This window comes from Hipposideros armiger, unplaced genomic scaffold (genome assembly GCF_001890085.2).
Source record: "Hipposideros armiger isolate ML-2016 unplaced genomic scaffold, ASM189008v1 scaffold_422, whole genome shotgun sequence".
Classification (NCBI taxonomy): domain Eukaryota; kingdom Metazoa; phylum Chordata; class Mammalia; order Chiroptera; family Hipposideridae; genus Hipposideros; species Hipposideros armiger.
In genome coordinates this window covers 1,410,452-1,434,132 of record NW_017731772.1, presented here as the reverse complement: position 1 = coordinate 1,434,132, position 23,681 = coordinate 1,410,452, and the positions used below count along the sequence as shown (strand labels likewise).

General features: G+C 40.5%; 1 long non-coding RNA gene across 3 annotated transcripts in view; it reads right to left on the bottom strand.

Moving 5' to 3' along the window:
• Positions 1-942: 942 nt before the first annotated feature.
• Positions 943-23,681, bottom strand: part of LOC109394394 (uncharacterized) — a 95,545-nt gene continuing 72,806 nt past the window's right edge. For 2 of the 3 annotated variants that reach the window (XR_002126435.1, XR_002126434.1), the window contains exons 3-5: positions 7,679-7,784; positions 2,520-2,706; positions 943-1,962 (exon numbers count right to left, since the gene is read on the bottom strand). This is a non-coding gene — a long non-coding RNA (uncharacterized LOC109394394). The remainder of the gene's footprint in view (positions 1,963-2,519; positions 2,707-7,678; positions 7,785-23,681) is intronic. The other variant, XR_002126436.1, reaches the window with a different exon arrangement.

The window sequence follows — 23,681 nt, the reverse complement described above, 5'->3', positions numbered from 1 at the left end:
TCTCTCTCTCTCTCTCTCTCTCTCTCTCTCTCTCTCTCTCTCTCCTTCTACTCCAGTCCCTATGAAAAGACTGAGGAATAAGAGGAGCTGGACTTCCATGGGAGTATCGCATCAATGAACACAGGTTAATTCCTCCTTCCTTCATGACACAAGGGTTGTACAGTGCTTCTTCCTAGTGGAAGAGGGACCCCTTGCAGGAAGCTAGCACACAGCTCATTGCTGAAATCCTATGGAGCAGGATTACCTGGAATCGGAGTTCCCAAGTCAGGAAACTGTGGAATGGGAAGCTTCTGCAGGGTCCTCTGAAGAGGCAGAGCAGGAACATTTGGATATCTGCTACACAGAGCATCAGTGGATGCCATGATTAACCAGCCTCACCAAGGAGATGCCTGCCTCCTTTATCCCACACCCCCACACTTTGACAACAGATGGGTAAGACAGAGAAGAGGAAGAATTAGGGTGATCTTATTTATAATGTGTTGTGTAAACCAGGACAAATCTGAGAATGAGTGGAATTGCTATTAATAACTACACCAGGACAACAAGTAAAAACTGAACTATCCCTGAAAAACTGAGATATATGATTACCTTGGGGGGTAGGTGCATATAAAGAGAAACTCTCACCTCCCTCTGTCTCCTACCATCCTTGCTACAATTTCATCCACTGCACTATTAATAGGCTTTATCTAGCCTGCGGGAAAAGGAGAGAAAGAGCTTCAGTGCAAGTCTGAAACTGAAGTTTAAAAGTGAACAGAACTGAGCCTCAAGGGTTGGAATGAGATTTCTCTAATAACAAAGTGACTGAAATTGATAGGATGTATCCAAAATGGCATTAAATGAGCCATTTTCTTACTGGCCAAATACTTATTGGCCTAATACACCTGTATATGGAGACTAAAGGAATATAAAATATACACTGATGAATATAAGGACACCGTTTAATGCAAAATAAACAGCATTATTTCCTCAAAAAATGAAGAAGACATAAACAAGCAAAACACATAAAAAAAGCGCACAAGCCAGCAAATGGGTTCAAAACCTGGCCTTCTCTGTTTCTCACTGGGGAATCTTACTTACATGAGAGATTTAACCCCTCTGAGTTTCCGTTTCCATGTCTACAAAATAAGAATCACATAGCCACCTCGGAGACTTGTGAAGTTATATAAAAGCATTTAAAAAGATGCTTGACCACAAGGGCTAGTTGTGTTGTACTCAACAAAGGCATCTTTGGTTTCCCTCTCTTATGCTTTCTCATTATAATGCCCCAGAGTTCTTTGCAGAATGAGACAATGTGCTTAAAAGTACTTAGCACAGAGCCTAGCACAATAAGTATTGATTCCCTTCCTACAGACCCAGATTGCTAAGCTACTGTGCAGCTGGTTTCATGACTGTGCTCAAAATGGGCCATTTCATGTCCATTCTGTGTGTGTCCCTACATGATCTAAGACCTTTGAACCAAACTCATGAATATATGTGTGGACTCTGAGAAGAAAGTTTCAGGTCCTCAGAAATTATTACTCCTCAATGCTCACACCTCTGCCCTCAGCCCAGAAAAGGAAGCAGCTGAAAAGGATTTAAGCTCAAGAACGGAAAGATCAGCTATTATGGGATTCAAGGAATAGGAAATACATGCTTTCTTCTTCCAACAAAATCCAAGACACAGGCAAAATAGGTTCAAAATATAATCAGTCTGAGTAGAGCAAGGAAAAATAAAGTCAAACAAACAAAGATACAATAGTCAATTGAAGAACTATGTGGAGAAGAGGTAGACCCATTGTCTTGGTATCGGAGTTGAATGTGGGGATTTAAGGCTGAATGATGTGTAAATGAGACTGAATTCTTCTCTTGCATACACTTCCGAAGTAGCCATTCATCTAGTTTTCCAATAACATGTATTGGGCAACTACTGTGAGCCAGGCAGGTGTCTCACATACTTTCACACATTCCCATACGTTTATGGCGCTGTAGGACAGAAGAGAGAAAACAGTTGATTTCTTCAAAGTGGGACTCATAGCAGAAGCAGCATATCCTGAAAGAAAGACCAGTAACTACTTATAACATTAAAAGGTAACAAAGCTTGCATTCATCTCTAACCATTTTATGAGGGGGAAAAAAAAGGCATTACCCAATTCACACATTCATTCTTATTTTAAGGGTGTCATGAGTAATAACTTAAGGTTTAGTGCTGTAGTAAACATCTGATGACTCAAACTAGGCAGTATCATTTGCCTCTACATGCATTTGTGTATCTCTTGTGGGAGTGCGGAAGAGTGATAGGTCATGATAAGATGCTCTAGGGAATTCCAACTGGCCTTTAGTAATTCTCATTCAGATGATGACGCTACCCTACTGGGACAGTTGGTAAAAGTGTGGGGATCTTTTTGTCATCAAAACCAAAACTGGGGATCACTACCGGCATTTAGTAGGCCAGGACCAAGAAGGTTACAAAGTCCTGTGATTCACAAGTTTGTCCCAAAGAAAAGAGGGTCAAGGGAGAAGAAGAACCACATGTTACTTACACACTGACAACACCCCTGAAGCTGCAGTAGGAACTTTACCTCCATAATCTAATTTACTCTTTAAAACAGTCTATGAATTCTTCCAGCAAATGTATCAATAGCGGCCCCAGTGAAATAGTTTTCTGAGCCTTAATCAGCATCTTTCCAAAAGGTTAGGCATGTCTCTCCAACTGGTGCCTGAAATTGACTGGGAAAGGATTTAACAGACCATTTAGACATTTAAGTATTTAAGAGGAATCATCTACTCTCATCATTATTTCATAAAACAAGAAACACTGAAACATCAAACAAGCAAGAAGAATATAATCTCAGAAGGAAACATGGTCGGTATCAAATGCATTTGGCATAATGAAAAGCTCACTGGGTTTTTCCAGTTTTTCTCACTCCACCACAAAGCACTGATAACCTCATCATGGTTCATGTCCAATCTTGGGATCATTATTTGGTGACCGCTGACCAATTTCAACAATTTGATCTTGGCAAGACTACTTCTTAAAGAATGGGGCAAAACGTCAGACTAATTTCTGGTTCAGGGGCAGCAGAAAGGTCCCAAACCAGTGACCCTGAGCGAAAGAAAGGGAGTTGGGTGAGAACGACAAAACACAAAAAGCAAGTAGCCATCTTTGGAAAATAAAAGGGCACCCAGGGTTTCCTGGAGTTTTCCTCTGCTTTTTAATAGGATTATTAGACTCAGAAAACTATCCTCTAAAAAATTCACACCTTAGGAGTACCATTTTCTTCTTTCTACACTTTGTCAAAAGCATAAAGGCTTTTTCTTGGACTCAGTCTTTTGTGATTTCTATCGGTGTTTCCCCCTTTCCTTTCAGTCCCTTTGTTCTTCTCTCCTCCCCATAATATAATAGCAATATTTTCTTGGCCATCTTGTAGTAGTTTTCGGGCTCACCAGTAGCTCCTTACAACTAACTCTGCAGTTAGTAAAAACAGTCAAGGCGACCACAGCAGAGGTGGAATAAATAGACTAGCAGCAGAAAGGAAAGTCCACGAGCTTTGGAGTAAGTAGGGAAGGAAAGACTGGTTTTGAATCCCAGCTAAGAGTGCTCCTTGGTGGCCGCCATACGCCTCTGAACCTCCGCTTCCTTATCTGTAAGATGTGTTAAGCGTCACCCAACCCACTTGAAGGAAGATGAAATCAGACTGTACAGAACTAGCGTAAGTTGCATTCAAGAAATGCTAGTTTCTTCTTTACCTCCCTTTTCCTGCTCTTCTGGACTTTTCAGAAATGTTCCACAATTTGCCAGTTTTGTAGGTCTTTTCTAGTCTTTTAATTTATTCAGATATGGTCAGTATATGGTCACTGTGACAGAAGATAGGCGGGCTACAGTCCCAAGATTCAATCAAGACCTACTGGTTTGCATAAACAATTTTCAAACACAGCTAACAACAACTCACAGCTTGCTTCTTTTTGCCTTTCAGATATTCTCCCAGATGAAATGCCCTCAGCTTCATCTCAGCATCCTAAATGGCCAGTTGTCAAGGGCTCATACAACTGGAAGAAAGACTAAACTGAAGAGGATTCAATGTGATTTGATCTGGACTGATGTAATTTGGGATTCTTCTGGGGGGGTGCTTTTGTGGATTTTGGAGGGAATAAGGGATAAAAACTCATTTAAAACAAGTACCCACTAAGTCAACATAAGGGAACTATTTTCTTTTTCTTTCTGCCTATATTTCTTCTAATGAAAAACAGTAAATCGAAATACAGTTCTTATATATATAGAGAGAGAGACAGTAAATGTTGGCAGTTAGCCAATCTGTATAAGTTTAAATTCTACCTTTGCCACTTACTGTGTAACTGTGCAAATTATTCAATTGCTCTGTGCCTCTCTTTCCTCACCTGTAGAACAGTATTTACAGAATAACAGTATTTACCTACAGATTCACTGTGAGGAATCAAAAGTCTATACAGGTGTAGGGTTTAGGACATTGTCTGGCACACGGTAGGTACTAAGAGAGTATAACAATTATTTAGCAGTTTTTCAACAGGTAATTAGCGAGTACCTACTAAGTGTTAGGTAGGGTTCTAGAGACTACGAAAGATTAAAAAGTGGATTACCATCTCTTCATTGCTTTCAAGGATCTTATAATCAGAGAATAAAAGAATTGTTGAAGATTGTTTATTACCTTACAAAGCACTTCCCACAGGCAAGTGGTATAACTATTATTATCTTCATCATTTTGCATATGAATAATAGGGGGTTCGATATTAAGTGTCTTGCCCAATGTCACTTAACTAAAGAGCATCAAACCAACACTGCAGGATTTTGGACTGCAGAGCCCCGTGCTATTTCACTTCCAGCACATTGTGGCTCCGAAAATTTATCAGAGAATGTTTCACTTATTCTTTTTAAGAATTTACTTGATACCTAATAATTCAAGGGAATCCACAGCAATTATGCAGAGAGGGTTCTTTATTTCCAAACTTGTGGGGCTCGGGAGAATAGCCCAGGGCATTGTCCTGCTTCAGGGAGAGCACATGGAAACGTGGACATTGCCTTGTCTGGAATCACTGTCAAAAGCCCTCCCTGCTCACGTTATGTCTGGAATTGCAATCAACTCTAAAGGAGCATTAAAAGCTTTGGATCAATATTAAAATTGAATAATTGTGCTTTAAAATGATTTCTGTCTATGGGAACAAATGTATTTATTGATGATGACAGAAGAAAACACCACTGATAAAAGAGACAGACTTCATACACTGCTTTCTTTGGTATCTCCAACAAAGGCTTTTACCATTATAGCCACCCTAGTGTCTAGCACAGTGCCTGACACATACTAGGTACTCAATAAAAAGTTGTTGGTTGGATGAATGAATGACTGTATTCTATACAAACTGTTGAAAACGTTTTTAAAAGTCAACTTGTATATTTATTAAAATGAGAAACATAGTCAGCATTTAAGAATGCTTTGTAGAATTGCTATGCTTAATCCTAAACTTCTTTCTTCTTTTAACTTTGAAGAGAGAAGTCACGTGGCACAAATGAAAGAACACTGGACTAGCTGTTGGCAAGCCTGGATTTTAATCCAAGCCTCACCACTGGGTTATTTTGTGACATGGAACACATTAAGACATACCCTCCAGGGCTTGGTTTTCTATTTTTGTCAAGTGCAAGAGCCAGACTAGTAAGTTCCTTCACCTCTCACTGTCTGTATGTTCAAATATAGCTCTTATATTTGTATAACCTGAAAAATGAAGATGAAAAACATATGATGTAAGTGACAGACAGGCAAACACTGTCCTGTGTGCACCTCTACCCCACTCCAGGCGGCTTCCTTTCTTTACCTTGTCCTGGCCTGCCTGAGGTCCTTGCCCATAAAACCCTGCCCTTGACATAGGTTTTATATTACTTATCAATTGCTGCATAACAAATTATCCTAAAACTTAGAGGCTTAAAACAACAAACACTTGAGTCTCCCAGTTTGTGTGGGTCAAGAATCTGAGCACAACTTAGCTGAGTGCCTCTGGCTCAGGGTCTGTCATGAGGCTGCAATCCAGCTGTTGGCTAGGGCTGCAGTCATGTCAGGCTCCATCGAGGCTGAAGGACCCGCTTCCAAGCCCAGTCATCTGGCTGTTGCCAGGCCTCAGTGTCTTGCCATGTGGACCTCTCCATAAGCTGTCTGAGTGTCCTCACGACATGGCCACTGGTGGTCTGAGGGGGAACAGCCAGAGACTGCCCAAGACAGAAGCCACGGTGGTTTGATAAGTATTCTTGAAAATGACATTCCATCACTTCTGCCATGTTCTATGTGTTAGAATCAGGCCAAGAAATCACACTCAAAGAGAGGGGATTACACAAGGGTGTGACTATCAGGAGGCAGGAACCGTTGGAGGCCATCTTAGAGACTGTCTACCACAGCTATCATTCACTCACTAGTATGAACTTCAGATGTTAATCAGGGTGTCTTATTCCATCTGGGATGCTATACCAAAATGCCACAGACTGGGCAGCTTGTAAACAACAGAGATTTATTTCTCACAGTTCTGAAGTCTGGAAGTCCACGATCAGGGTTCCAGCAGGGTTGGATGAGAGCCTTCTTTGGGTTCCAGGCTTCTCATTGTAACCTCACATCATAGGAGGGCAGGGGAGCTCTCTCGGGCCTTGTTTCTAAGGGCATTACTCTCATTCATCAGTCACCCAAAAGGCCCCACCTTCTAATACCACCACATGGGACATTAGGATTTCAAAATATGAATTTTGGGGGGGTGGGAAACAAACGTTCAGACAATACCACAGAGGGTATTCATTTTAATTGTGGGATACCAGTCTCTGTCTACTCTATGAAGACTTTCAAGCACATTTGACTTGGGGCAGAAGTTAGGTGGTAAAATAGGGAATAAAATGAGAATGGGGAGGGAAAGGATATGTCTCCCAATAAAAGTGAAACCATAGCCATATTTATTGAGTCCTGCCACATACTAATCAATATGGTAAGCATACTGCAGATCGCGTTATATAAAATTCTGCTGCCTTCCCCAAAGTACAACATATTTTCTATAGGCTACCTCCCCCAAACCTCCACCACCCCAGAAGAGAATTAACTGAAAAACTTTTCTCAATCTACTTGAGGATCAGAGGCATAATATTATAGTGAATGGCACACATATCTCTTGCACTTTCCCAGTCGTAAGTGTGTCTTTCAAACTCTCTAAGTTTCCTTGTCTAAAAAAAAATGGTGTATCACCCAACCCATCTATCATATGGATGTGTGATACAGGCTTATTTCTGAGAAGGGGCTTTAAAAATTAAAGTACCATCCAAATGGAAGGTATTTTGATTATGCAATTTTTCTTGGGCACACTGAGAAAACAAACTCTTGACCTCTCCACTCTTTCAACAGATATGTGCCAACTTCCATTAGTCATAAGATATTTACAGAAAATATGTCATTATTATGGAAAAGTGTGAGCCTATCAACAATGCACCACTAGCCAGGACTGACTAAATTGTGCTATGGTAACAAACAATCCCCAAATCTTTGTGGCTTAAAACCACAATCATTATTTCTCTCTCACACTCTATGCCCATCCCAGGTCGACTGGCACTCTGCTCTGTGTCATATCAATTTGATGGGACCTGGGCTAATGAAGAAGCCACCGGTCTATGCAGCAGGAAGACGGAATGATAGAAATAATCACATACCTCGTCTTGAGTGGCCCAGGAGTGACACATACCATTTCGTCTTTCACATCATTTTCCAAGACAAATCTTGACGGCCCACACTAACTTCAGAGAGTAGATAGTCAATCTGTAAATGTGCCCACGAAGGAAAGAGCAGTGAGAACATCAGGCAGCTGCACTAATGTCTTCCTCAATGTCTTCTGAGAAAATACAGGGTTTGTGTTTCCAAGCTCCAGGAGACAATTAACCTGTGACACAGTTTTAGTTTGCAGGCAAAGCCCTCTTATTTATGCATCATTTAAGATTACTTTTTCTGAAAAATGAGTGATTATGCCAAATTATTTTTTATTTTAAAAAACACAGAGTTCATTAGGAAATCTTATCATCACCTCTCCCTCAATGTGTCTGTAACTCATTTTCACAGAAAGAAGCCTGAAGTGGCACTTGGTGTGCATGTGCGCCTACATATGTAAGCACGTTCTTAGGACGCTGGGAAATGGAAAGACGTGACTGGCTTAAGGTCAAGTTTAGTCAATGCTTATAAATTTCTATTTGCAAGGTTAATGACTTAGCCCCTTCTTATTGAGTAGCTCTGAAACTTGTTATAAACGTGTTAGTTGAGTTGCATCTGTTTTAGATCGGCCTTCAAATCACAGCCTACTCGCACTTCCTCCCCAAGCTTCCGCAGCCTTGGATCCCTACCACCGTGCTAATCCAAACGAACACTGAAAGGAGCCTCCATTAGTTCTGGCTTCTAGTCTCCGCTCTTCCATGAACTAGCTGTATTGTTTGGGGAAGGCTGCTGTCTCTCTCCAGGCCTTATCTCTAAAATGAGGGAGTTGACTGGGAGAATTCCAGCTATAACTGCTTATGGCTCTAAGTCAGACTGTGAAGAGACAGCGCGAGACAGTATGTATGTTTCTTCCTCTTTCCTGAGTTTATCAGCAACTGGAGGAGCTATCTCAGCAAAGGCATAGCCTCCTAACATACAACAGAATGCCTTTGAAGATAACTCACATTTCAGCACCTCTCAATCTAGTCTTTCCTCAGATCCCTCCTTGTCAGCTTTGGGGTGAAAAAAAACAACAACAAAAAAAAAACCTCAGCAGTAAAGTACAATTTACAGGCATTGGATGTTTAATACCCTGTCCCTTACTTAAAACAAAAAGAACATACACAAAAGTTGAAGACTATTTCTCTGATTATATTGACTACAGTTTTAAGAGGTTTTTTTGTGGTGATGATGTTGCTGATTAAGAAGCAGGTTAAGAAAGTAACTGTTATGATTTTTAATTGCTTATTCATCTAAACTTTTTTACAGCCACATATACAATAATTGATGGAGTCAAAAGATTCTGGAGGACTAGTCTAGGAGAAAAAGGTCATACTCATTTGTATGGTTTTGTTGACATAAGGCCACTGAAAAAATAATTGCAGTAGGAAAGAAAATGTTTCTTGGGTTACCAACTATAAACAGTTTTCTAAAAAGTGGCTTGAGACAAGTTAATGTTTTACTAGGAAATGTCTTCAACACCTTGAAAATGGTTGATAGCAGAATCACAGTATTTCCTGAATTTCCTAAACTCCAATGAGTAACTTGGAAAGTCTAAATATTTTGGAGTCATACACATTTCCATTCAAACCCTAGTGACTCAGTAACCTTGAACAAGTTACATTAACTCTCTGAGCCTCAGTTTCTTCATCCACAAAATGAAAAGGATTCCTCTAGAACAAATTATTGTGAATAGTAAAGAAATTAACATAAGTGAAACTCCTCAGAGTACAGAGAACATACATGACAGATGACCAACATCTTCATTCACACAAAACTATCAGGATGAGATTTGTATGGGGTGAGGTATGAAATGTTATACAAAAAAAAAAAAAGTACGTATTGCTCAAAAATAATGCCAAAAAAAAGGGGGGAAAAAAAGAAAGAAAGAAATGTTATATATGTCAGCCCATTCCAAGCTTATATCAAAATGTTAGGTCAGACATTTAAAGAGCAGAGGTATGGAACATAAATTGATTTAGGCAAATCTGTCTCATAAGTAAAGACAACCACGTATTTGATTTTGTCACAATTTGAGCTTTATGTTAATCACTGTGTTAGTACCGTTCCTTCCCTGTTTTACTTTAGTCTCTGACTTTGTTGGTTCCATAGCATACACGGAGCCATAGAGTATGACTGAGCTGTGGAGGGGAGGGGCGTGAGACCTCTACTTTCTTACATCCTCTTACCTTAGGCTGGCCAGCATGAAAAATAATGCATACATAACTCATTTCATAAGTTTTATAAACAACTTCAGCAATTTGTTCTCAAGGATCAAACGTTTCATCATTACTCAATAGTAACTCCAAGAAATGCCCTTCTAGTCACCTAGTATGTCTGAATTAGGCTATCTATCATCTTGTACTCTGTGTTTTTAAATAGAAATCCTGAGAAGATATTAAACAAAATAAAATTTCACCCTAGCAAATGTCTATCTACACTTCAACTTAAGATCTAAAAAATATTCTTTCTTAATCTCCATTGTTCGATTTTATTTATATTTCATGTCTTCAGTTCTTTCCTGAAATATCTTTATAACTCCCCACCACCATTTTCTAAGAAAAAGAACCAAACCTATACTTCTCCTGAGACTCATGACTTTTTAAAAAGCTCAAGTCAGGAAATGAAGCTCAACTTCATTTCCAGGTCTCTCTCCATTTTCATCCATTAAGATGTCTTATTTCAAGAGAGTTATTCCCTATTGCTTGCATTTTTTTTCTCTCCTCTTCCCAAATTCAGTTTGGTTTTCTCAGGACCCAACCAAAAAAACCACAGAACCATAGCACTAGGAGAGCTCTCACATATTTTCTAGGGTCTTTCTACCTAGAAATTTCTGAGAAATTATATGAACTGTACTTCCTAGTTCTTGATCCTTCTTGGTATGAACCAAGCTTGACCCCTCTTCTTCCTACAAAATATAAAAAATAAAAGCAAAAACTACTTGCTTTACCTTGAGCAGGTAATTTTGATTCTTGGTATTGTTTCCTCTTCCATAAAATGTAGGTGTTTTGGTTAATAAGCAGTACAGAGGGGAATCAGGGGGAAATCAGATATATGGCATATAACTTCTTTTGCAAGTTCAAAACCTATGGTTCCTACATAATGTAGTCATTGACTCTATCTAACAGGAAGGGGAGATATCACACAGACATTTCTTTTTGTCCAAGTGCCACCTTAGAGCTGTGGTCGTGTGGTAATATGGCTGGTACAATTAGAAACCCAAACTGGAAACCAAGCAACCACAAAAGGAAGAGGCCCTGGAACAACTCTAGGCCCTGACCCAGAATTTCCAGCCAAAGGATATTGCAGGAGCTTGTGCTTTACTGCACATATGGTCTCCAGTCTGTGCCTCTCCAAACAGTGGGCAATCTCCACATACCTCACATGCATACCTGGAAACCTTCATGCTCATTTAACTGAGACTTTTCAACAAATCTCAGAGGAAAAGAAAACTAGATAACCAGTTACTTAACTAAGGGCCATAACTCAACTCATCTTAGGGTGTCATCAACAGCTCCGCTGCCATGATACACCATAAGAGAAATACCCAAGTGTTTTTCATCAGAACCTCTGCTATGAGCTTCTCTGACATTGAGCTATGGACTTTATTGTTATTTTAAAGAAAAATTATTGTCAAACACATGAATTTTAAAACATCTGTTTTCATTCTGAATTCCTTCTTCCCAAAGATATTTCATCAGAAAGAATTACCATTGCAGACCCAGGAATTTGAAAATATTCACAAACTCATACACAGAAACCAAACAAGCTGTCAAAGTCATGGATTTGGAGGCAAAGGAGGAAACGTTGCAAGCCAGTCATACTAGGGATGTGGCCTTAGGAACACCAAATGTAAAAATGACCCATTGGACTTCTCTCTTTCCATCCAATTGTGTAGTGACATGAGGATAAATTCCAAGATTCACCACCAGTTTAAAATTATTTCATTGTGACTCCTGGGTTTTCTGAGATATGCATCATCATTATGTTCATCCCGCAGAGAGCCACAGTGATTTAGAGAAACATCTCAGAACCCTGGAGTGCACCACTCTAGCCCTTTACCCACCAATGACACTCAGCTGGGTCAATAATACTTGCTTTCTAGAAAAATACAGGAATGTGTTATTACTCCTTTATTGAAACAGCCTTTTGAGTTGGTCTGTTTATGTGAATTAAAAAAAAAAAACACACATAAACACTGTGTTGGTGAATTATGTTACAATTGGTAAAATTTCAGGAAGGAAACCATTCAGGATTCATACTTTACAGCCATGTCACCTGAAATATTATTATCTTTAGTGTCTGACTTATCAACAATCTGCTAGAGGGATGATATTCTTTTCCTTTTTATTTATTTATTTTTTTAGCTGAGCCATCCTGCCACCTGTTGGCAGCTCAGCGGCAGCTCAGATCAGCTTGGGCCGGGACTTGAACCGGCGACCCTGTTGCTCAGAGCTTGCACTCTTGAGCGAGCTCTTACCCAACTGAGCCACTTAGCCAGCCCTTGATATTCTTTTTCTGAATGTGCAGGCAAGCAGGAGGAAGATTTACTTGCGTGGTTATTATGTGGCCTGAGACTGATTTATATTTTTTTATTATATTGCTTCCCATAGCAGCCAAATAATCTTGAGCAAAAAAGGGGGAAAGGGTAATTATAACAGTACAACCTTGCTGTAAAACATAATGTTTCCTTATACAGTTTCCTCAATGTGAAGTTCTCTGTGAAGTCTAATATTATGGCTGGGCTTTCAAGTCAGCTAGAATCACAATTCTCACATAATTACAAAAGGGACATCCTGTGGGTTTCAAACTACAAAATGATGGCCCAGAACAGACGGGACAAGGTGTCTGGGGGATAGGAGCATGTGAATTTTTTTTTTCATCATAGCTAATAAGCAAAATGAACACCACCTCTATGCCCAGGGTTTTGACTCAAATTCTTGTAACCTGCGGGTTTGAAGGATTCCACTGAAATTCAGCTTGGGCCTGTTGCTGATCATGTGTCTCTGGTGGTGTGTTTTCGGCATAGAGCTCCATGGCCGGGGACAAGCTTAACCAAAACTATGCTGTAATGTGGAATAGCATGCCTGCCAGGATGCTAATGCACTTATACAAGCCAGGACTGAGCCGAGAGGGTGTCCTTTGGTATCACTGCAAGGAGAGGAGGCAAAGGCTATTTTAAGAACAATATGGTTTTTGGTGATCTCTGTGAAGTTTATGAGTAGTCAGAGAAGAGAACATAAAACTCGCTGTACACATGTAATTAAAATACAGGGTAACTAAATTCATGTGTAAGTAATAGGAGAGCAGAGTAGAGCCAGGGGATCATAATAAGCGTCCTGGTTGAAGTGAAAAGCAGACTGTGGTGGGGCTTTCAAATTCCTACTTTAGTGAATAGATTTGGAAAGCTCACGGATAGTCTTCCTGGCTGGGTAGGTTTACTTTCAGAGCCCTTTCATTTTTAAAAAATGTCTCTAAAAATAGCAGTTGGGTTTGGTTTTGTTTTTTTTCTGCAGGAGAAATCACACAGTTTTATAAATGAATCACTGTTTCTTGGGAGCAAACAGCGAAGTTCAACAGTAATCAGCATTCCTCTCCTCCATCCATGGTGGGTTGGGGGAGGTTCCTAGGCCCTAAACTCTATCATCTCCCACAATTCCACCAGGCCTATCAAATTCCAAAGGCTGTTCTAAATGCGGATTTATGAAATGGAGACAATGGGATGGGAGGGGGGCACTTTGCAAAAAAACAGATGTTACTAACTATCCTGGAGTCCGCCGCTCTGCGGGCCAAACATCTGTATGATGGACTGGATTGTCCACTTTGTCCCGAGAATGTCCTATGTCAGAAACCGCCCGTCCCTCCTGTGCAGCCGAGGCAGCTGCGATGGCGCCGCACAGACCATGCAACATTCTTAACGGGCTACTGCAAATTGGCAGGCCTCCGACATGAGCGAGATTTGGCACCACGTAAAGGTATGTGGCTGTTATTTCTCATAAGTCCTATAAAACAGACCCCAAATAGCCACAGACCAAATTTCCTAAGGGACTAGGCACGGGGGAGATACGAACAGATCAAAACAAAAGACCCTCTACATGGTTTTGTATTATAAGTGATCTGCAAAAAGAATAATCACGCAAAAATTCTTCATCATAGTTCATGGCCTCAAGACTCTCAACGTCTGAATCATATATACCTATTTTGGGGAAAGCAAACACCCTTTTTTTTAGGTGAACTATTAGCGTAAACCATGAACTATATTGAACGCCAGAACATCAGCGTGGAAGAGGCCTTAGACCTCATGATGACCAATCTCATCATTACCCATCCTGGGGAAAAACATCCAAAGATGGAGAGCGGACAACTCTCCAAACTGCAGACCAACCTCCGTTCTGCTAGTAGAGTATCACACTTAAGGGCATGGGTTCTGGAACAGACAGGTCTCGCATCAGATCCCAGCTCTGCCACATCCTAGCTGCCTTTAACCTCTCAGAGCCTCTGCTTCTGCAGCTCTCGGTAAGGATAGGAGACAGAGCAGTCAAGGCTGCTCAGCCATGTGGGACACCAGCATAGGCAGCATTCATAATAAAAGTGTTTGAATTGGGTGAGACGAGAAGATTGGGGGCGGGGGGGGGATGACTTTTAGTGGATTGCCAACAAAAGAAAACATATAAAAAAATCAAATATTCTGGGGCTGAGTTCTCCCCAGAGACCTGGTGTTTCTAAAGCCAGTCTTCCAAGACCACAGGGACAAAGAAAGGCTGGAAGGATTGGATTCCAGAGCCTCCTAGCTGCACACGCACTCCTTTCTTTAGCCAGAGAAGCTTTGCATCTTTCTCGTTTACATACTGGGCTTCTGAGTTACATCCCTTGAAGAAGATATATATCTATATCACCCTCCAAACCCCACCCAAAATACTTGTGGCAAGAACAGCACAGACCTAAATATAAAACTGGGTAGCCTCAGGCTACTTACCATTGCTGCACCTCATCTCTAAAATGAGAGGTTTGGAGCACCAACCCCTCATGTCTCCTGTTGGTGCTAAAAGCCTTACCTCTGCCCCCCCCACCTCCCCCACCCCTACCGTAATGAGAACAAGCACTGCAAGCACTGTCCCTTCCCGATGGAGACAGAAAGAAGCCGTTCTTTCTGGTGAAGGCATTCAAGGTAGACACAAACCACCCCGCCTCTTCCTCGTTCGTATTGGAAGCTCCAGCTTCTTTCAGGATAACACGCCTCTCTGACCTGAGCGTCCTGAAAAACCTTGTCCTGTCACTCACTCCTCCACGCCAGGCTGAAGTTTTTCCAGCCTGCCCGTCCTTCCCCTGAGGGCTGTGAAGAAGGGGAGAAGAAGGGAAGTTCAAAATGTGGTAGGTGGTTCTCCCTCCTCTTTCAAACTCGCCCTAGCCCCCCAAATATTGTCCTGGCAAGGAGAAAAAGAAGTGGGGTTCACTGAGCACGTGGGGGAGACAAAGCAGCTTTGAGCCATCCTGAGGGTTCTTGCCATCAATTGCTGGCTGCCCATGTTTGTTGAGCTCGGAGACTTGAATAATATTGTGCACTTTATCTTTATAGCCTCTTTTATGCTAACAGGCCTAGGGGTAGCAGTAAGGGCAAGGCACTGTAGTCTGCTAAAAGCTTTGCCATTTGATTGCTTCATAATTTCACCATTCATCTAATTTGGAGTACACATTCGTGCAACAAACCTGTCTGTCACCCTGAACAAGCTCTGTGGTACAGGCCAGAACAATCTCCCATATTGTAAACAACCTTCTCCTTCGGCAGAGAAAGAAAGCACAGGACACACTTTTAACACTCACAGATGTAAATGCTTTGGACTTCCCCACTCGCAGTCTTAGATTTCTCAATTCCCAGGATGCCTCATCAATGGGTATCTTTTAAAACACTTTTTTCCCCTAGTTTTTCACGCACACTTTCTTAGCGCCTTCTAGACACAAGCCACCACACTAGAGAATGCAAGAGATGGGACCCTCTGTAAGCTCTGAGCTTTGCTTCGTGGAGAAGGGGGCTACTGCAGTAAAGAGAACACATGCTTAGGAGTTCAGACAAACATGGTTTTGACTTCGGTTCTTCCACTCAGTAGCTGTGTGATCTTGGCAAGTTAATCATCCCCTTCCATCTAAATTTTCTCATTTGCAAAGTGGAGTCCAGATATTGTCTTCTATAAATTGGTAGAAATCAAATAGAACAATATATGTGTATATACATGACTAAGTCTCTGCATAAAGTGAATTAAATACATTTTAGTTCTCATCTACTCTCTGGTCACTCATCCCATCACCCCCCAATGCACTCCCTATCCCAGACACTCTTCATAAACATACTCACACAGACATACCCCAAGGGAAACGCAAGTGAGGGAGAATGAGAGACAAGAGTTTACCATCATGTAAATGTGGATTTCACTTCAGTTCTTCAACTGCTTCCCTGAAGATCAAGGCCTTTCCTCCATTCATGAAATTTCCTAATTTGTACTATGTGATAGCTGACAACTGAATTGAAAGAAGGATAGAGTGTAGACCATGTCACATTTCGGTCAGTCTAGGCAAATTTTCAAATGTCCATAAGAATAGAAATGATTTAGAAAGAAGAAAATTCTCGAAAGCGGTCTACCAAGTTACAAGGGGGAAACCTGGAGGATGCCAACTCAAAGACAACAATGCAAATTGTCTTCGAAGTTGAAAACCAGCTTGATTAATATTTTTACTGCTTTGACAAGTTTCACTCTTGGTTTTGATGTCATAAAAAGAACACATGCTAGATTGCAAATGCCATGAGAGTCATGGACTATTTCTTAATTATAGCCACCAGAAGTGGGTAAACAAGGGAAGAACTTCCTTCTTGAATGAGCAAGTGAAGAAGCTGATGACTGATGACGTTAAAAGCACAGGGCCATGAATAGCTTCTTTACTTTATGAAAATGTTCAATGGTGATGAAATCATGAGTGATATAATGAAATGTGAAGTGGATAAATTATTGAAGCAGGGCAGAGAATGACCAAAGGCTAGTTAAAAAGAACTTGATGTGTTCTATTTAGCTGAGACTGGAGCTAGGTATTTCAGGGAAGCTAGGAAGCTCATAGAAGTAAAGCTTAGTTGGTCGGTTGGTTGGTTGGTTGGTGTGAGTTTTGGTTTATTCTGTTTTACATCTATGGGGGACTACATTTACAAAATTACATGTTTCTCACGCCTACCAAACCAAGAGGTCCTGGAGGGCAACAATCTACTAGAGTGTCCCAGGGTCTGGAGCCAGGCAGCCTATAGGAAGCATTTATTTAATGATGATGACAAAACTATGACAGCAGAATAAGAAGAATAATAGCTATTGAAATTAAAATTATAATAGTTAACATTTATTCAGCTCTTACTATGTTCCAGACACACTTCTAACAATTGTATGAAACACATATAGATATATATGTAGATATATAGATATATATTCATTTTTTAAATTAAAATTCATTGGGGTGACAATTGTTAGCAAAGTTACATAGATTTAAGGAGTACAATTCTGTAATACATCATCTATATATCACATTGAAATAGTGTCATTTTAATACTTCTGAGATTAATACTCATTTGCTAAGATTTGCAGAATTTAATTTAATATCTTTTTTTTTCTTGATAATACTCAATTTCTTATCAGTCCACTTTTCCACTACCAAGGGCCAAGGCTGTCTAACTCATGGCTAGTCGCCTATGGGATAGAGGACACTGGCAGAAAGAGGGCAACCCTGCCATAGAGGATTGAGAAGGTCTTTTCCGCCCTGAAGACTGTGAAGCCAAAACCTTAATGGGGTGCTATCTATGAACAGAGGGATTGTGTGTAATTTTTATTTTTGTCTTGTGTGCTTAGTTATACATTCCAAATATCAAATAATAAATGTGCATTACTTTTTAAATATGTAAAGAAAAACAATAAAGAACCATTTTTTTTTAAGCAAGAAATATGCTACAGTTCATGACATGAATTTGAATCAACAATAAGATATGTGATGCCAGGACATATTACAATCAGTGTCACAAAGGAAAGACAAAGGAAAGACAAGGAGTAATGTCATTACCAGCACTGCCAGGAGTTACTTGATCTTTCTATCCAGTGGAGGCCTGAATTCTCTGAGGCCTGAAAATGGTAATAAAAATGATGTTTGGAAAGAAAAACAGGACCTCTGTGGGAAGGTTAAGAAAGCTAGGATGAAGAAAAATAAGAGGGACAACTTATCAACTGAATTCAAGTGTATGAAAATTGTCATAAAGATGACACTGACCAGCTGTTCACCATCCCCATTTAGGACAAAAAAAACCTCTCACATTTCCGTGAGAGTTTGGTGTTCAACAGCAAGATGATCTTCTTGAAGATATATGTGATAGACACTGAAAGTCTATAGCTCCATATACCTGGAAATACTTAAATATATATAAATAAACAGGCAAGTCTTTAGGGGGTCTGCATATAACACTTTCCCATGGAGCCTGACAAGTTACAATCTTTCAGTTCTAACCTCGCTGTGATCAACTTAATCTATCTGCCTTAGAGTAGGATAGGAGACCTCCATGTAGCGCAAAACAAAGTTTCCTCTGCTGTATTTAAAAGTTAACTCAAATGTAACCACATTAATATCACATTTATGCAACAGCTGACCAAAATTTAGGCTCCTCCAAAATGTTTCCTCCAAAAGAAACTTTGTAGCAGAAACTATTTCAGAATAATATGGGAGCTCTGCACTTATCTTCTCTTGCTGAACTATATTGAAAACTGGAATTATAATTGTACATGGTAGAGTCATTCAACTGGAACCCATCGAACTGATGTTGCCAAAATAATGGGATAGTGGTTTCCTTTTGAGGGATAAATTAAAAGAACATCCATGTCCCTGAACAAAGAAACTGAATAGATCCAGTTTCCTGTATTTCATATTTATTTTTTATTCTAGAAATGTTCATTAAACACAACACAACGGACCAAATATTTATGGGGTACTTTACAATGCTTAAAGAATGTTCCTACATGTACTCTTAACCTTACAACAACATTGCTAAGCAGGCCCAGAATATTATCACTTTAGTGATTCTGAAACTAAGGTTCAGAAAAGTTAAGTGGCTTGCTCCTGTCTACTCAAGCTAGTGAGAATTAAAGACTAAAACCGGGGCCATGTAACTAATCTTTCAAGTCTTTTTCTATTTCACCATTCTACCCTACAGTCTTCATTCTTTAAGCATTTATAATATAGTTGATGACATGCAGTGTAAAGGGTAAAGAGTGTTAATATAACCCCACTCAGCAATGCACTAATAATAAGGACACATATAATCAAATGGTTAAATAGTGGCATAAGTCACCAGGTATGCTAGAGTTTAATTAGCCGAGAAATCAACATGGCCAGAAGAGTCACAGCTTGAAAAAGGAAAAGGATAAAATATGGATAAAGTTTTGTAGAACAGGAAGTAAAGGGAAAAAAAATGTCTCAGGTAAAGGAAATTGCAGAAGCACTAAGTGGGAACATCAGTGGGAGGTTCAGAGGCCAAAAAGAGATAGGCAGGGGTGCAGTTTTCACATTAATGGGATGTATGGTAGGATTTGGGAGAACTCTCAAGTGAGGGTAAAATTAATATTGACTAGATGTCTTTGCTCAAGGTACTTTGGTCAGCCTGATGCCACTTTTCGTTAAATACTCTAGATGTGGTTATTATCCCTGTTTTCCAGATGGGGAAACTAAGGTTTCAGCCATGTTAGGTGGTTTGTCTAAGATTACATAGCCACGGTGGTGAACTAAAAAAAAAAAAAAAAGGCCACAAATTCCACCAGTCCTGAAAAGAATTTCTCTTTTCAACATGCCTTTACATCTCCTTCCAAAAAGTAGTCTACTTCTCCATCTCTTGAATCAGGAAGGGACTTTTGACAGGCATGTGGCAGAAATGATATTATATGACTCCTAAGGCTAGGTTCTCAGAGATTTGGCAGTTTGGGTTTTTGTCAATTGAAACATTACCCTAAAGCCACAATATAAGGCAGCCATCCTAGCGTCCTAAAGGATAAAAGGACACACAGAGGAGAACAGAGGCACCACAGCCACTAGCTAGCATATCCTGCCAGATAGGTGTGAGGACATCTGGAGCTCTCATGTCCAACCAACCCTCCAGCTAAATGCAACTGCATAAGTGAGCCCACGTGAAGCCATCAGAGGAACCACCCAGCCAACACAGGATGACGCGTGTGAGGAGCAATAGTTCTTGCTTTGTTGTGGAGCGATATTTTTGGGGGTGGAGCGGATTCTACACCTAATTCTTTTTATCGTATAGTGCCACGTCCTAAAATTTTAGGCCAGTGAGATTGGACTTTATCCAGTTGTTAAATAGGAAATATTTAAAGTTTTGAACAATGAAGTAACATGAAGAGAATATTCTCATGTAAAAGAAAGTAGAGGCATTTAGTAAGTGATGATAATAATCCAAGCTCTAGGTAGTGATTATTTTAAAGGTGGTTTGAACTGACAATGCTAACTTCCTACCTCAGTATCCATTTTCTCCTTCTTTCATAGTAACAGAAACCCCAAAATTTTCTGGTCATATGGCCATCAACAATAAAAGCTATTATGTCTAGGCCTCCCTTGTAGTTATGGCCAAGAGACTAAGTTCTGGCCATTAAACTGCAGCAAAACTGTTTTACGGGACCTGCTTTTGCTCCTCTTTGCCTTGCCCTTCCAGCTCCTTCCAGCCAGAGCCCAGATACACAGACTCACCCTCAGCCACCATCTTGGATCATGAAGACAAGGACCACACAGATATAGAACTGACAGAGGCCTGCATCCCTGATTACCCCATGCTGCCCCCACACCAACCCTCCACGTCTGCATTACTTTTATGACAGAAAAGGCGAACTATTATCTGATTAAGCTGCCATTATTTTGGCGTTTTGTCACATGCAAGACAGTTGCTCTGCTGACAAGCTGGTGCCAGGAAGAAGCGGGGAAGGAAGCATTAGAGGACCTCGGTGTCTGCCCAGCAAGAGTAAATGAATATCATGTCCTCACATGAAAGAAGTTTTGAGTTTGGGTGATTAAAGACATGATAGCATTTTTCCTCTTTTATCTACTCAGTTCCCACTACACAACCAATACACCAACTCACAGGAATTGATGCAGTCTTCTCATTCTGCACTCGGAACCCCACAAGGACTAGGTCGGTACAGGCGCCCATTCCCAATTGCAGTAAGGTAGGAAAAAGGTCATAGTGAGGCCATGAAAGAGGGTTAGCCAATGTCAACATTTCATTCCCTCTCTTACCTGAAACACAGTCGCTCTTATCCCAGAAACACTATAAATCTGAATCTACTATTTTATTTCTTTTCAATGTCATTTGGGAAAGAAAGAAATAGTGTTCGAGATGCCTGGGATACATCACTCAACAAAAGAGTCAAAGAATCCTGTCTTAATGGAGCTTATATTCTGGCAAGGAAAGGCAAACAGAAAACCATAAACGTGATGAGTAAAGTCAATGATACGGTTAGTGACATGCCCCCTGTAAGAGACGGACAGAAAGAGTGTCCTCAGCAGGGCTGCCAGGGAGCAATGTTCCGTCAGTGACAGCCATAACTCGCTATGAGGCACGTTAGCTCGAGTATAGGAAACTTTCAGGGGAAGAAGTCTGTAAATATCCACCAAAGATATGTATTTATTCTAGATTAATTTGTAGGAATATTAATAACAACTGCATTCACTTTCTTTGGTTCAATGAGATAGCTTGAGTGGTGGATCTAAACATGGGTGAGATCCACATTTCCCACGGTAGAAAAATAAAAGGCCCAACAGAATTAACATTACCAAAGATACTGTTTGATAATTAAAATTATATAATAACTACAATCATTTTTATGCCGCTCACATTATTGCGCTCCCTTACCATGATAGGCTCTGTGCTAATTACTTCCCAGTAATGGCACTTGAGGTAGAGGGACACCTCCTGAAGTACTTTTTACAGAACAGAATCAGAAATGTGTTCCTAATGGTCACAAAGGTATGTGTGTGACTTCCCGTGTATATGTGCATGTGTGCCAGCCTTGTATGCCACATGCCCTGGGCACCTACAGAGTTTGGTAAATATGTAGATGCGATTTGGTTAAAATTCACAAAAACTGTGTGAATGTTGTTTGGAAATGGGCAATGGGTTGTGGTATAAATTTACTGACTGCTATTGAAATGAAAAGACTAACAATGCATCATAATGTTCATTCTAATCAAGCAAAGCTTGAAGGTTGAACTTCAGACTATAAATGTGGTGTGCACATTTGTCTCTGAATGGGACTTTGCATCTCAGCTGTTGAAACATTTGTGGGAAGGTGAAAGTTTGTGGACTAATAGATTCCTGGGGCAGGGCATAAGCTAATGCAGCAAAAGATGTTTTCACTGAAAAGACAAATCATCTCATTCTTCATGAATACACAGTCATTCTCGGTACACTTAAGCAAAACTTATTTTCCCAAGAAGGGTCTTTGACAGTGGAGGAGATATATCTGGGAAGGAAAAGCAGTTTCTTCTTCTGAAACACAGCGGGTAACTTGGAAAAGTAGAATTCTGGACAACTCTCAAAATTCTAGCTAAGAGTGCAGCAAATGTTTTTAAGCAATTATTAAATTATCATGAAGTATTGTTTTTATTTATGGCAGAAGTAAACAAGACTAGACAAATGAGGCTGTTAGTAAAGTACTTATTTCTTTAGAAATTATGTTGAGTTAACTCAACCCCAAGTCTTTGCAGCATAAATCTAAAGCGATCCAAAAGCATAAGTAACTCGTCAGAAAGTCAAAGAATTACTTACTGCTAGAATTAGGATTTGATCTGATTCCAAAGTTAGTGTGTTTGACCAGCATCCTTACCAGCACATGCATTCATGCACCCGCGCACGTGCATGCGCACGCACGCACGCGCGCGCGCGCACACACACACACACACACACACCCATATTACATACATGCATTCATACTTACTTTCTTACTTTATGGAGTTGATTGACCAAATTACCATATTTTTCCTTTAGACATCTATGATCCTTGCAATGGATAATTTTCAGGCTGCTCTTTGCACAGCCCACCTCTGCTCCCTTTTCTTTTGATAACAGACCTAGATTTTTCTCTTAGAAACAACCTTCTCCCAAATGAACTTTGGGCTGACTTCTACTCCAGATTCAAGAGCATGATCACTTCAGTCTTGGCTAAAGAACTGCCTTCCCCTGTCCATGGCGTTGGTTCATGATTGTCCATGTGTGCTAATCTAAGCCAGACCCAGGGAGACATTTTCTGGGGCTACTAAGAGAAAGACAGGTTCTCTCTTTCCACCCAGACATGAAATTGGAAGGGACTAATGCAGTCATCATGCCAACATATGGAGCCGGAGAAAGAAGCCAGACTTAGAAAAAGCAGAGATGCATCTAAGATGGAAACGGATCACCTCCTGAGGACTTTGGAGGCCCCCAATTCAGCCATGACCAACTCCATCCAGTCCTACCTCATCCCACACTTTTATGTGAACTTATGAAAGCCGATTTGGACTATGTTTTTTGTTGCTTCTGACAGCAAAAGTTCCAAGGGATACAGTTCTCCTTCCCAAGGAAGAAAAGATAGGAGAGGAGCAGGTCTCCTTAAATCAGCAGAGGAGGGCTGAGAATCACAAAGAGGCATATAGGGCAGAAAATGAGATTTCAGGGGCCGACAAGAGAGCTGTACTAAGTCATTCCGGAACCTCAGGTTCCCTGCTGTACAGTGAGATGAGGGCTCATTCCTGACTCCAAGTTCTCCATCTTTAGTTCCTGGAGTTTCAGGAAACAGCAAGGAGCTCAAATATCCTTACTGAGAAGATAAGGACCATAATCAAGGGGCCAAAGCTTTGTTTGGTTGTGCAGTACTCTTCTCTCTCTCTCTCTCTCTCTCTCTCTCTCTCTCTCTCTCTCTCTCTCTC